Source organism: Salminus brasiliensis, chromosome 25, assembly GCF_030463535.1.
Source record: "Salminus brasiliensis chromosome 25, fSalBra1.hap2, whole genome shotgun sequence".
NCBI classification, from domain to species: Eukaryota; Metazoa; Chordata; class Actinopteri; order Characiformes; family Bryconidae; genus Salminus; species Salminus brasiliensis.
The window spans coordinates 8,216,953-8,229,290 of record NC_132902.1 but is presented as its reverse complement, the minus strand read 5'-3'; the positions used below and the strand labels follow the sequence as shown (position 1 = coordinate 8,229,290).

General features: G+C 44.4%; 1 pseudogene; it reads right to left on the bottom strand.

Annotated features, from left to right (window-relative positions):
* Nucleotides 1-11,923: 11,923 nt before the first annotated feature.
* Nucleotides 11,924-12,074, bottom strand: LOC140548483 (U2 spliceosomal RNA; annotated as a pseudogene).
* Between the last annotated feature and the right edge of the window lie 264 nt (nt 12,075-12,338).

Here is a 12,338-nt window from a genome sequence, read left to right as displayed (position 1 = left end):
TCCTGATCAGCACGCTCAGCTCGTCTATCTGGTTAGCGATAGACCTCACGTTCCCCGTGATGGCGGAGGGGATGATGTTTTTACTCCAGCTCTGCACCGGTCTCATACGGTCTCCGTATCTCCTCGGGAATGGGGACTTGCGGAGCTCCCGCGTGTATGTAACGCTGACCGCTCCGCCTCTATTGTTCTCCATTCCGAAAGTTCTTATAATTAAAAAAAACTACGCACCTGAACAAACTAAAACTAACACTAGGGTGTAGTGTTAGGTGTTAGCAGAGGATACGCATAAGAAGAAACTAAGAAAAAGTAAATAAACCTAATATAGGTGAGAAAATGGCGTCTCAAGAGACGGAGCTGCTGTAAAGTGCGACCACTCGCGCTGCGCCGAAAGTCCGAAAAATGAAGGTGAGTTGAACAAAGAACGTAATATTTTAAGGCCTCCAATCTAAAATTACAGGTATCTCCTATCTGGGCAGCAATCTCCCCTCCATACCAAAGGTAAAAGTTTTACCAAGAATAACTTTAGCTAGTTAGAATAGACCAACAATTCAAAGCATACCTCTAAGCTTAGACATTACTAAACACAAGACAATAAGTTGACCACAGTACTCTAATTGTCCAAGTACTCTCTGAAGAGGTGGGTCTTCAGTCTGCATTTGAAGACGGCAAGCGACTCGGCCATTCGGACACCCAGGGGAAGCTCGTTCCACCAGTTTGGTGCCAGGACAGAAAAAAGCCTGGACGCTTGTCTTCCGCGGATTTTGAGGGATGGTGGGTCGAGCCAAGCCGTACTTGAAACTCGAAGGGCTCTAGGAGTGGATCGGCTTTTGACCATTGCCATCAAGTATGGAGGGGCTGGTCCGTTCTTGGCTTTGTAGGCCAGCGTCAGGGTTTTGAATCTGATGTGGGCAGCTACAGGAAGCCAGTGAAGAGAACGCAGCAGTGGAGTGACATGGCTGAATTTAGGAACATTGAAGACGACCCGTGCCGCTGCATTCTGGATGAGTTGCAGGGGCCTGATGGTGCGCAGAGGAAGACTAACCAGAAGAGAGTTGCCGTAGTCAAGTCTTGAAATGACGAGAGACTGAACAAGCACCTGGGTGGCCTCTCTAGAGAGGAAGGGTCGAATTCTCCGGATGTTGTACAGGAGAAATCTGCAGGACAGAGTTACGTTTGCAACATGATTTGAGAACGATAACTGATCATCCATGACTACACCAAGGCTTCGAGCTTATGTAGAAGGAGTGACCAGTGAGTTCTCAAAGGTGATGGCAAGATCGTTTTTTGGTCCAGCAGTTCCCGGGATGTACAGCAGCTCCGTCTTGCTGGGGTTGAGTTTGAGGTGGTGAGCTGCCATCCAAGAAGAGACGTCGGCGGAAACCTGTGTGTCAGACGGTGGGAAAGAGAGCATGAGTTGAGTGTCATTGGCGTAACAGTGGTAAGAGAATCCATGAGAGGAGATCACTTTACCAAGAGAGTGAGTGTAGAGTGAGAAAAGGGGACCAAGAACCGAGCCTTGTGGAACGCCAGTGAAGAGACTACAAGGAGCGGATGTGTCGCCCTGCCATGTTACCTGGTATGAGCGTCCCTGCAGGTATGATGCAAACCATTGCCATAAGAGCTGAGGGGGAAACGGAGCGAAGATTGTGGTGAAGAGTGGAAGAGCTTGCAGAAGTGGTGGTTGAAGGAGCAGAGAGGGGGAGTGAGAAGGAGAGAAAATGGTGATCAGAGAAGCTAAAGGAGTCACAGCCACATCCAGAGCAGGGACAGGTCTGCTGAAGATCAGGTCAAGAGTGTTCCCTGCTCTGTGTGTTGGTGCAGACTGGTTGAACGTGAGATCAAAAGAGGATAGGAATGGGAGAAGGCATGATGACTGGAGTTTCTCTGATGGAAGGTTGAAGTCGCCGAGTAGAATAAGTGGGGCGTCAAGAGGGAGTCCACTCAAGAGAACATGCAGTTCATCAACAAAATAGCCCAAAGGACCAGGAGGACGATGGAGAACAACGATGTGAAGTCTAGTGGGAGAAGAGACAGTAACAGCATGGTATTTAAAAGAGGAAATGTCAAGATTAGAAAAAGAGAGTGGGGTGAAGCGCCACAGAGGAGAGAGAAGTAAAGCGGTCACCATCACATTGGTATTAGAACAAGGTGGGTAAATGAGGTTACCGGCGTCTGCATCGGTGTCTGCACCTCCGGCTGATGTCAGAAGTGTGGACAGGAATTGCAAAGCACATTTTCAAGTACAACAGAATAGAGTTAAGTAAAGGTTTTGCATCTAATATTCTAGTAAGGAGTCATAACGTCTAACAAACCTCCACACCTAATTTCTCAAGATTGGAGGCACTTGGCTCCTCCTCTGTAATTCACACTTCTAGCTGGCCTGAAACCACACCTGAATCAACACCTCAATCAACTAGTGAGCACCAAGCTTCTATGTTAACCTTAAGACAAGAGTGTTAGCAGAATCTAGTTAGTATATTTAAAAACAAGCTTACCTTACAAGCTAAAGGTGACCAAGTAAAAAAGCAAGCACACTGATTTCTGAATTTCACAAATTTACAAATTTAATGATAGTCCTGTACTTATCCAGGTGGTGCCCCTTAATCAATGAGGATCGAATCCTTATTTCAAATCAGTGAATCAATAACTTGTTTAATTATTCACAATCAGTGTTTGAATATTGAGCTATATCAAGCTCAATCAAGCACTGGTATTTGAGCTGTGGTTTGTCCTCTATACATGTTTCTATGTATGTTTTGTATGCAGCAACTGCGTCGTCTTGCGGTTAACTGCATTACGTAGCATTGGTGAGCCACCATGCTCACAGTAAAGGTGCCCTGTAATATCTCTCAGAATTGCCCCGGTTAACGTGAACTAACGCTTTAATTACTCAATCATAAACCTTTATTCCCTGCTCCCGAGGCCAAAGCAGAAGCTAAAGTAGAGATAAAAGTGAACCAATCTTCACAGGGTAGCAGCAAAAAGAAATTCGCTGATGTTAAAGGGGAGCTTCAGTATTCCTTAGAGGTGGAACACTGACATCAAGGGCTAGGCCCCCAAGACAACCCTAGGAGGCGGACCTCCATCCAACTACTAGCCATTACCTTGGTGTTGTGGCATGCCCACGCACCATGGCCAGCCAACAACTGAAAGGCTTGCCATTCTGAGCATTCTCTAGACACCAACAGATGTCCAGTAAACATCCTATTAATATATGGAAGTTTGCTGCCTATGATTGACTCCTGTCCTCACCACTCTCTTCAGGGCCTTGTGTTGTAAGCAGTACAGCTGCCATACCAGACAGTGATGTAGGCCATGAGGATGCTCTTTATGGTGCATCTGTAGAAGTTGGTGAGGATGTCAGGAGGCAGACCAAACTTCTTAAGCCTTCTCAAGAAGAAAAGGCGCTGCTGGGCAGACCTCACTGCTTTGTTGGTGTGGAGGTTTTCCCTGAGAAACCTAACACTGTTTACCCTCTCCACTTCAGCTCCATTGATGTATAAGGGAAAGTGACCACCCCTTTGCAGCTTTCTGTAGTCCAATCTCCTTAGTTTTGCTGATGTTAAGACTGAGGTTGTTGTGGTAGCACCACTCTGACAGGGCACTGACCTCGTCTCTGTAGGCAGTCTCGTCTCCATCTGTGATGAGGCCTAGGATGGTGGTGTCCTCAGCAAAGATGTTGGATGTGTGCCTGGCTACACGGTCATGTGTATACAGGGAATTCAAGAGGGGGCTGAGGACACAGCTAGGAGGAGCCCCTGTGCTCAGTCAGTGTGGACGAGAAGCTGTTTCCTACTCTCAACATGTGGGGTCTACCTGTTAGGAAGTCCAGGACCCAGTTGCACAGATGATTTCAAACCAAATCTGTGAGCTTGGGGATGAGTTTAGCTGGGATGATGGTGTTGAATGCTGAGCTGTAATCTATGAACAGCATTCTCACATGGGTGTTCCTTCTGTCCAAGTGTGTGAGGGTAGAGTGCACGGTCAGTGCAATAGCGTCATCTGTGAATCTGTTGGAACGGTATACAAATTGGTGAGGGTCCATGGTGGCTGGAAGCGAGGAACAGATGTGGGTTTTGACCAGCCACTTAAAGCACTTCATAGCTGTTGTCAGTGCAAGCAGTCATTCAAGCAGGTGATAGCCGGTGTCTTGGGAACTGGAACAGTTGTGGTTCTCTTGAAGCATGTGGGAATCACTGACCGTCTTAGGGAGAGGTTAAAGATGTCCATGAAAACCTCAGTCAGCTGGATGGCACATGCTCTGAGCACCCGACTGTGAACGCCATCAGGACCAGGTGTTTTGCGTGGGTTAACTGCCTTGAAGGATCTAACTACCTCAGATACAGAAATGGATGGAGCACAGCTCTCCTGATCTACTGGGGGTTTTGTTGCTGGGGAGGTGTTTGCCTTAAAACGAGCATAATGTGCTTTGAGGAGGGCAACCCCATATCACAGATTCCACCACCTTTGTAGTCAGTGATTGCACGGAGACCATTCCACATGAGTCTGAGATCAGACCCACGGTTAGACTCCACTCTGTCCCTATAGTTCCTTTTGGCCAGCCAAGGTCATATCTGGCTTTCTTGTAACTCTCCAGGTCACCAATGTAGGCTGTGGTCCGAGCTCTTAGTTTGGCTTGGACCTCAGTGTTTATCCAGGGATTCTGGTTGGGAAATCTTTGGAACAATGTCATCAGTGCATTTACTGATGTAGCTTGTGACTGAGTCATTGATGTCAGTGCCAGCTGCATCACGGAACATCTGCCAGTCTATGGTTTCAAAGCAGTCCTGAAGTGTGAAGATGGCCTCCTCACTCCGCTGAGCTGAGGACTGGCTTGGTTTGTTTAAGTCTTTGTCTGCATGCAGGCAGGAGAAAAATGGAGGTGTGATCAGCTTTGTCGAAGGCAGCGCGGGGGAGGGGTTTGTAACTCCTTTAAGTGCAGAGTAGCAGTGATCAAGAATCTCTTCTCCTCGGATGGGGAAGTTAATGTGCTGGTAATATTTGGACAAAACCATTTTCAGGTTTGCCCTGTTAAAATCCCCAACAACAATAAAAACAGCCTCTGGGTGAATTCTCTGGGTAGAAAATGTGATTGAACTTTGAGTTCAATATCTGGAGAGCAGTGACTGGCTATAACCGCTATATCTGATCACCATCGAGAGTTCACCATCTCACGCACACCTCACCGCCTCTGCCCTTACCAGAGTCCAGCGTTCTGTCCTGCTGGTAGATGGAGAAGCCCACATCTGTGAGTGCTAACATGCTGCAGATCTCAATGTTGCACTGAAACTTGATCCGTGTGTTTAGCTCTTCTATTTTGTTCTTCAGTGATTGAACATTCGCAAGCAGGATGCTAGGAAGCAGAGGGTCGAAGCACCTTTTCCTAGTCCTACCGCTCTTTTCACTGAGCAAACTTTGAGTGCCTTTGAATGTTGACTAAGGCTGTCCTTCCACGCAGAATGGAACACCTAGTTTGGTCGTCAGCCATTTACGCTCTAGTTTCCGCACTGTTTGTTTTAAGGTAAGAGTTTGATCACTGTACCACGGTGCAGGCCTTTTTTGCCTTGCCATTTTACGTTTAAACGGTGCTACTTTGTCTAAGGTTGATCGAAGGGTATTTTCTAGATCTTTTGTTAATTTAACTAGCTCTGTTTGGTCTGACTGAGTGTAAGCAAAGGTCGATAGGGGAGGGAGGTTTTCAGTAAACTGTACAGCGGTCATTGGGGTTATTGCATGCTTTAGACAGTGTTGGGGGGGGGGGGCAGGGGGGCAATAACATTTTTGCCTAAGATGTAGCTCCAAAGAGGGCCTGATATTACTGGGTGTTGAGGCAGAATATTTAAATGATCAATGCTAACACCCAGGGTCAGGACTAAATCTAGGGTATGATTACAGTAATAAATATTAAAGTCTTCTATTATTATAACTGCCAAGTCCTGCAGCAAAATCACAATTCTTTAGAAATTTCAGAATAGGGCCCGGGAGGCCTATAAATATTAATTAGTGTAAATGCATTTTTTTAATTTGTGGCTGGATTTGATAATGTGAATAATCTCAAAAGAAGTGAAGATGTTAGTGTTTTTGAATATCTAGTGTATTCTGGTAGATTATGCACACTCCACCTCCTCTGCCTGATAATCTAGGGCTATGTACATATGTATAACATGTGGGGGTGGCTTTATTTAGTGCTATATATTGATCAGGTCAAGATATACATTCAGCAGTTGCTTGCATGAGTACCTGCCCAAGAATTTGACCCAACTGACCCTGTCTGGTTCCTGTTTATCAAGGTCATTCTAAGGCATGAGCTGACTGGAGAATGTTCTGCTCTCCAGTCACATACTCTTCTTACGTCCACTTCTGCTTATCTGTGGCAGAGTGCAATCGCACCCTGACAAGGGGGATTAGAGACAGAAAATAACAGGATGGACAGACCCTGGTGCAACATAGATAAACAACACATTGCAAGAGGTGACCGAGGTCACTTTACATATCATTGGGGTTATTGCATGCTTTAGACAGTGTTTGGGGGGGGGGGCAATAACATTTTTGCATCAACAAACTCTGGTATTAATTAATGAACCCTCAAGAATTCTTCAGGAACAGTAAAGCACACTCTTGCAGTAAAAACACATCAGACTTTATATCTTTTAAAAGGTACAAGACACACTCTGCTCTAGTGGAGGCTTCCACACTCCTAACATATCAATGACCGGGGCGTAGTGAAAATACAGATAAAGACGTTAGCTTTACCTGGTTTAAGAAATCTATTGTTTGTGTACCTCCACTGCACCATAGCTAGTTGAAATAGTGAGCGCCATGAGCAGTGTAGATTTTAAGAAAGGTAGGAATTAAAAGACTATGAAAATAAAAACAGACTACATTTATAAAATTTTAAATGGGCATTTTAAAATTACATGATTTCTTGTGACACCTGCTCCTCTTTTACCCCCACTGTTCTGGGGTTAGGAGGTTGGCTGGTGTCTCCAGCCTCCAGAGCGATGCTCTTGTAGGGTCCTGGGTGTGGATGTCTTTAGCTGGAAGTGCAGAAAAGACACCGGGGCCATCGGGCCACAGACGATCCAGACCCTCCGAGGAGGAACTGCCTGGATCCTGTGTTGCCCTCTGTTTCTTCTCTGCCAGTTCAGGCAGAGGAGACCCCATAGGTCTCTTCCCCACTTAAGCATTAGGGAGCGAGCCATCAGACCCACTCCCACTGGAGCCTACGCTCCCCTCAGGCACCGTGATCAGGGAGGAAGTACTTTCCTTGATAATAGATGTAGCCCTGGTTTTCACCCCTAACTATCATGCCTCAGGCCTAGGTAACTGCTCGGGTCTTTGCATTGTTTAATGGAAACTCTCCATGAACAGTTCCTAATGCCATCCTCGTCCAAAACCTTGACAGGTGGGCTTTTCATGGTGCAAAATCTCGCCAGCCATGTAACAATGTCCTCTCCAGTCACGGTTTCATTAAACATTCTAACCATCACCACCTTGTGGGAATTGTCTGAAAGTTTCTCCACCTTGAACATGGAGAACTGGTCCTTAACAGTTTCAAGCGGAGTCCAAAAATCCTTTAGCAGGGAAGCAGAGCAGAAGCTAACATCAAAGCCTTTATTTCTGGGCAGAGTCAACGAGCAGTTGAGGGTCTTTTGAATTGGCTTACTTGAAAAGTCCAGGCTAGACATCCCCAGGAGCTTCCCCTCAACTTTTCTAAATAAAAGGCGCACGCTATGGTGCCTCTTCATGCCGGCATGAATAGCAGACATGCTTGGAGGCACCTGGTGGCCAATAAAACAATAAATACAAATAAATAGATAAAAACACTTAACATCAAATGAGAAGTATGTACTTACCTAAACACTTGATAAATGAGTCCCAGAGCCAGACAGTGTCTACTGTCTAAGACTTCTACACCAAACACCAGGGATCCGTACAATCTCCTCTCTGGCGTGGAGGACCAGGGTCACAAAGGCCAAGATCTCAAAATGCAAGAGAGTCAACCGCTGTCTTTGCCAAAAGGGAAGAGAAGCGATAACCGGAACAGGGCACCCAGTGTGGGACCACCCCTTGGTTAGTAACTAGCCACTAGACGGTGACTACTTTGCAAGGAAAACAAAAGAGGAAAAAAAAAGGGGGGGGGGAGAAAAAGTAAATGAATAAAATAAATCGCCCATTAACCACACCCACCCGCACAAGCTCTAGCAAGCGACCAAAGGCACAAATCGGTCTTTCAAACTTGGAGAAAAAAAAACAACATCTTTTTGATGTAGAACTTTCATGTGTACAAAGGAAATTAAATGGTTATGAAGTTTGGAAGGTAACTGCAGGTTTACCCCCTTTTTGAAATTATCTCTTGCACATTGGGAAATGTGTTTGAAAGATAACGCTCAGGAAAATCTTCCTTTTAAAAGAGAGTAAAGGAAAATTGGCTACATGCCTATGGCCTGATGTACAACATGTATCTAACAATGTGCATAGGTTTGTTAGTTCTACACCCCCCCCCCCCCCCCCCCCTGATCGGGCTAGTCGCTTGACTAAGGTGAAAGATGTGATTATGCCTTTGTCTGCGGCAATATCCGAAAGGGAACTCTGTTCAGACTCAGGACTGTGCCTGGGTTTTTGCCTTCTGTTTGACTGGAGGTACTGGTCATCACTCTGGCTGTATCGATAGCTACCCTCCTTCGACTTGTTCTGCCGTTCTTTCCATTTCCTTGCTCTGTCTCTGTGACATGAGGCGTGGTGAGGGATGTCCTCAAGAGGGAACTCTGAAGGGAAAGTGTCAGATTTCTCCAGTTTTGGGAAAGCATGTGGAGTTTAAAAACGTCCAAGTTTTCTTCAGGCTTGCTTGGGTGTACCACAGTTTCCCAAACCATTTGCTTGGTCCTTTTTGAGCTCACACATGGAAAGCTTACCTTGGCATGCCAAGAGTGTAAAGTGGGTTTGCACAGAAGGATGAAGATTGTGCAAAAAGAGTGATTTAAAAGCTTGGTCTTTAAGACCAGATCCATTTCTGCCCTGGAAAAATGCTTTCTTTAAACGGTTCAAATAATGTCTAGGATGTTCAGTATGTTCATGTTTGACTTTGATAGCTGAGATTGTTGCCACGGTTTCATCAGTAAAAAGGGAAAAATCTTTAACTAGCGCTTTGCATAGCTGAGAGTAACTGTCTCGAACTGAATGGTTGTGATTCTATGAATGCAGGGACAGACCTAGAGGTTATTTTCCAAATTAGCTTAATCTTCTTTTGCTGAGTTGCATTGGGCAAGTCTGAGAGGCTACACTCAACTTCCCTGAGGTAGTCTTCAATATTGTAGCCTGCTCTTGAGAGGTCAAACTGTTCAAGGTCCTTGGCTAAGGCATCTAACTGTTTCAAGCGAGGGGCAGGTTCTAGTAGTCATGTCAAGTCAGATTTTTTTGTATAGCACTTTTTACAACTATTGTCACAAAGCAGCTTTACATAAATGGTGATTAATAAAAGACTGATCCTTCATGTCTTAAGTTATTTTCTTTCTTCTTTGTCTCTAAGACCCCCAGTGAGCAAGCCAACGGCGACAGTGGCAAGGAAAAAGTCCCCCAAAGCTGGAGGAAGAAACCTTGGGAGGAACCAAGACTCACAAGGGTGGACCCATCCTCCTCTGGTCAGAACTACTTAAACATTAATGATGAAAATTACCAAACCAGGTACAACAGATAGTTAATAATGGTGGTATTAATAGTAGCAGATAGTTACGAGTCCCTTTTTTTTAGGTTTTAACATGGTCATTAAATAGGTAGCAGTGGTAGGCGGGTGAACCGCTGGTCTGCTATGGGTGGTGGTGGGTGGGGGGCCTGCTGGTTGGACCAGTAGGTGGCAGGTAGAGGGTACCTCAGCGAGCAATCTTCCAGCAGGTCGGGTGGCCATTTACTTGGAGAAGGTAAAAAGGAGTTAGTTCTGAGAGGAATTTTATGGAGAGCAGAGAATGTTGGGCAGTATCAGAATGTGTCCGACGACTCCGGCAGGTCTGACTATAATAGCCTAATTAAAAGGAGAGAGCCAGAAGGTAACACAGACATGGGAGCACCCTAAAAAAACGCCAGCATCTATCTGCTCCACCGTCAACAAACCTGAGTGATCACGTGTAAGCAGTGAGACAACATCTCTGTGTACTACAATTCCCTGGGTCCATGAACCTCTGGATCTGCAACCTTTATCTAAAACAATTACCAAAAGCTAAACTAAACATGTTTTCAGCTTAGATTTAAAGATTGAGACTGTGTCTGAGTCCCAAACATTATCTGGAAGGTTATTCCAGAGTTGGAACCCCCCCGAGGTTTTCTGAATTTTGGGAACAAGTAAGAGTCCAGCACCCTAAGTATCTAGAGATCTAAGTAGTCTTGATGGTTCGTAATATGTAATAAGATCTCGCAGGTACTCAGAAGCGAGGCCATGTAGGGCTTTATATGTTAATAGATGAATTTTGTATTCCATACAAAATTTAACTGGGAGCCAATTAAGTGCTGATAGAACTGGACTGATATGGTCAAATTTTCTAGTTTTAGTAAGGACCCTGGCTGCAGCATTTTGAACCAGATGACGTTTATTGAGGTTCCTGCTGGAACAACCTGATAAAAGTACATTACAGAAATTTAGCCTTGAGGTAACAAGTGTGCACTAGCTTTTCTGCATCCTGTAGAGATAAGGAGTTTCTTAGTTTGGCAATGTTCCTAAACTGCATAAAGGTTGTCCTACTAATATTTGCTATATGCTGCTCAAATGATAAATCTGAGTCGAATATGACGCCAAGATTTTTACCAGGAATAATGGAAGCATCAGCCAAGTCTAACATTAAGTCAGATAGTTTATTTCTAGTGTCTTTTGGACCTAAAAGGAGAACCTTGGTTTTGTCACTGTTGAGAAGTAGTTTTATATCCTTTACACAGTCCTCCATTTTCTGTAAATTAAATTTATCAGGTTTGGCTGATATATAGAGCTGTCATCTGCATAAAAATGGAATTTAACACCATGTCTGCTTATAACTGAGCCCAGTGGTAACCTGTATAATGTAAATAGTAGCGGTCCTAAAATTGAGCCTTGCCGAACTCCATATCTTTCTTCTGCGTAGTATGAACACAAACTACTCTAAACACAACACCATCAGTCAGTATTTTTACAATGTCTCAGAGCTAGATGGTTAGCTAGGAGTGTGTGCGAGAGACCGTGAGATGAGAGAACGTGTGCGCTAAACAATTGAGAGAAAGAGAGAGAGAGTATGCGCCCAATTTCCATGAACAAAGAAAGAAAGGCACGGATTTTAAATGTTTAAACATGGCGGTCGCCACTATATGTTAATGAGGTCAGTCGGTCTTTGTCCTGCTCTCAGCTAGAACAAAGTGAAGCTGCTGCTGTGTTTAGCTTTAAACTATGTACTAATGTGGCTGTATTTCAAGTGTTCGGAAAGAGAGGCTGCGTGCAAAGAAGTCGCTGCGCTCACAGGGTCTAACAGCTAGTGATTCTTCAAAAAAGAAAAATACATTAAAAATGCATTAAACTTTAAGATAAAGGATTTGTTCACTAAACTATGCACAGATGTTAAAGTTTAGTCTCACATGACAGATATTTTCTCAAATATTTAGTGGTTGTCGGCCTCAGCTGATGTGAAGGAATTTTCACCATTCCTTGAAGAATGAAGATTCTTGACGTGCCGTCCAGGTACTGCTTCTGGGAATGCTTTTCGTTCTAGCTTCTGTTCCAGGAAAAGTTCACAGTTGCAAGTAAAGAAAATTTGTTTAATTTACTCTTGTTCAGGTCGTGACCACCCGTTGCAAGCTTGATTTGAAGAAAGTAGCTGTGGGAACGCTGATCAGACGTCCAGCTGAAATTCTAAAGGTGATTAGAGTTAGGCCCATCAAGAGCTGACTGTTCTCTGTTGTTTCTCTGTTGGGTGTTTACTCCTAGAGATGCGTAGAGCGGAAGGAGCAAGCTCCTCTTCCTCGCTCCTTGTTCAAAAAATAAATTTAATAAATAGTCCTCATATAGAGGACATATCAGATAGTAAACTGATTAACATTTTTTTTCTTTAGAAAAAAGTTGTCATTCATTTCAATTTCATTAATTTCAAAACATGTTTAAAAACTTTTCTTTTACAATCGTATTTCCTCTTTAATAACTCGTAAAACCAATACACGCACAATACTTTTCTACAAAAGTCCGTTAAAAGATGATGCAATGATGAAACCATTGCAGATGGGGCGTGCAGGGGCAAAGTCATTTGTTTCCCCACGAGGTCCACAGGGCGGCCTTAATGCATTTACATTTACATTTATGGCATTTAGCAGACGCTCTTATCCAGAGCAAC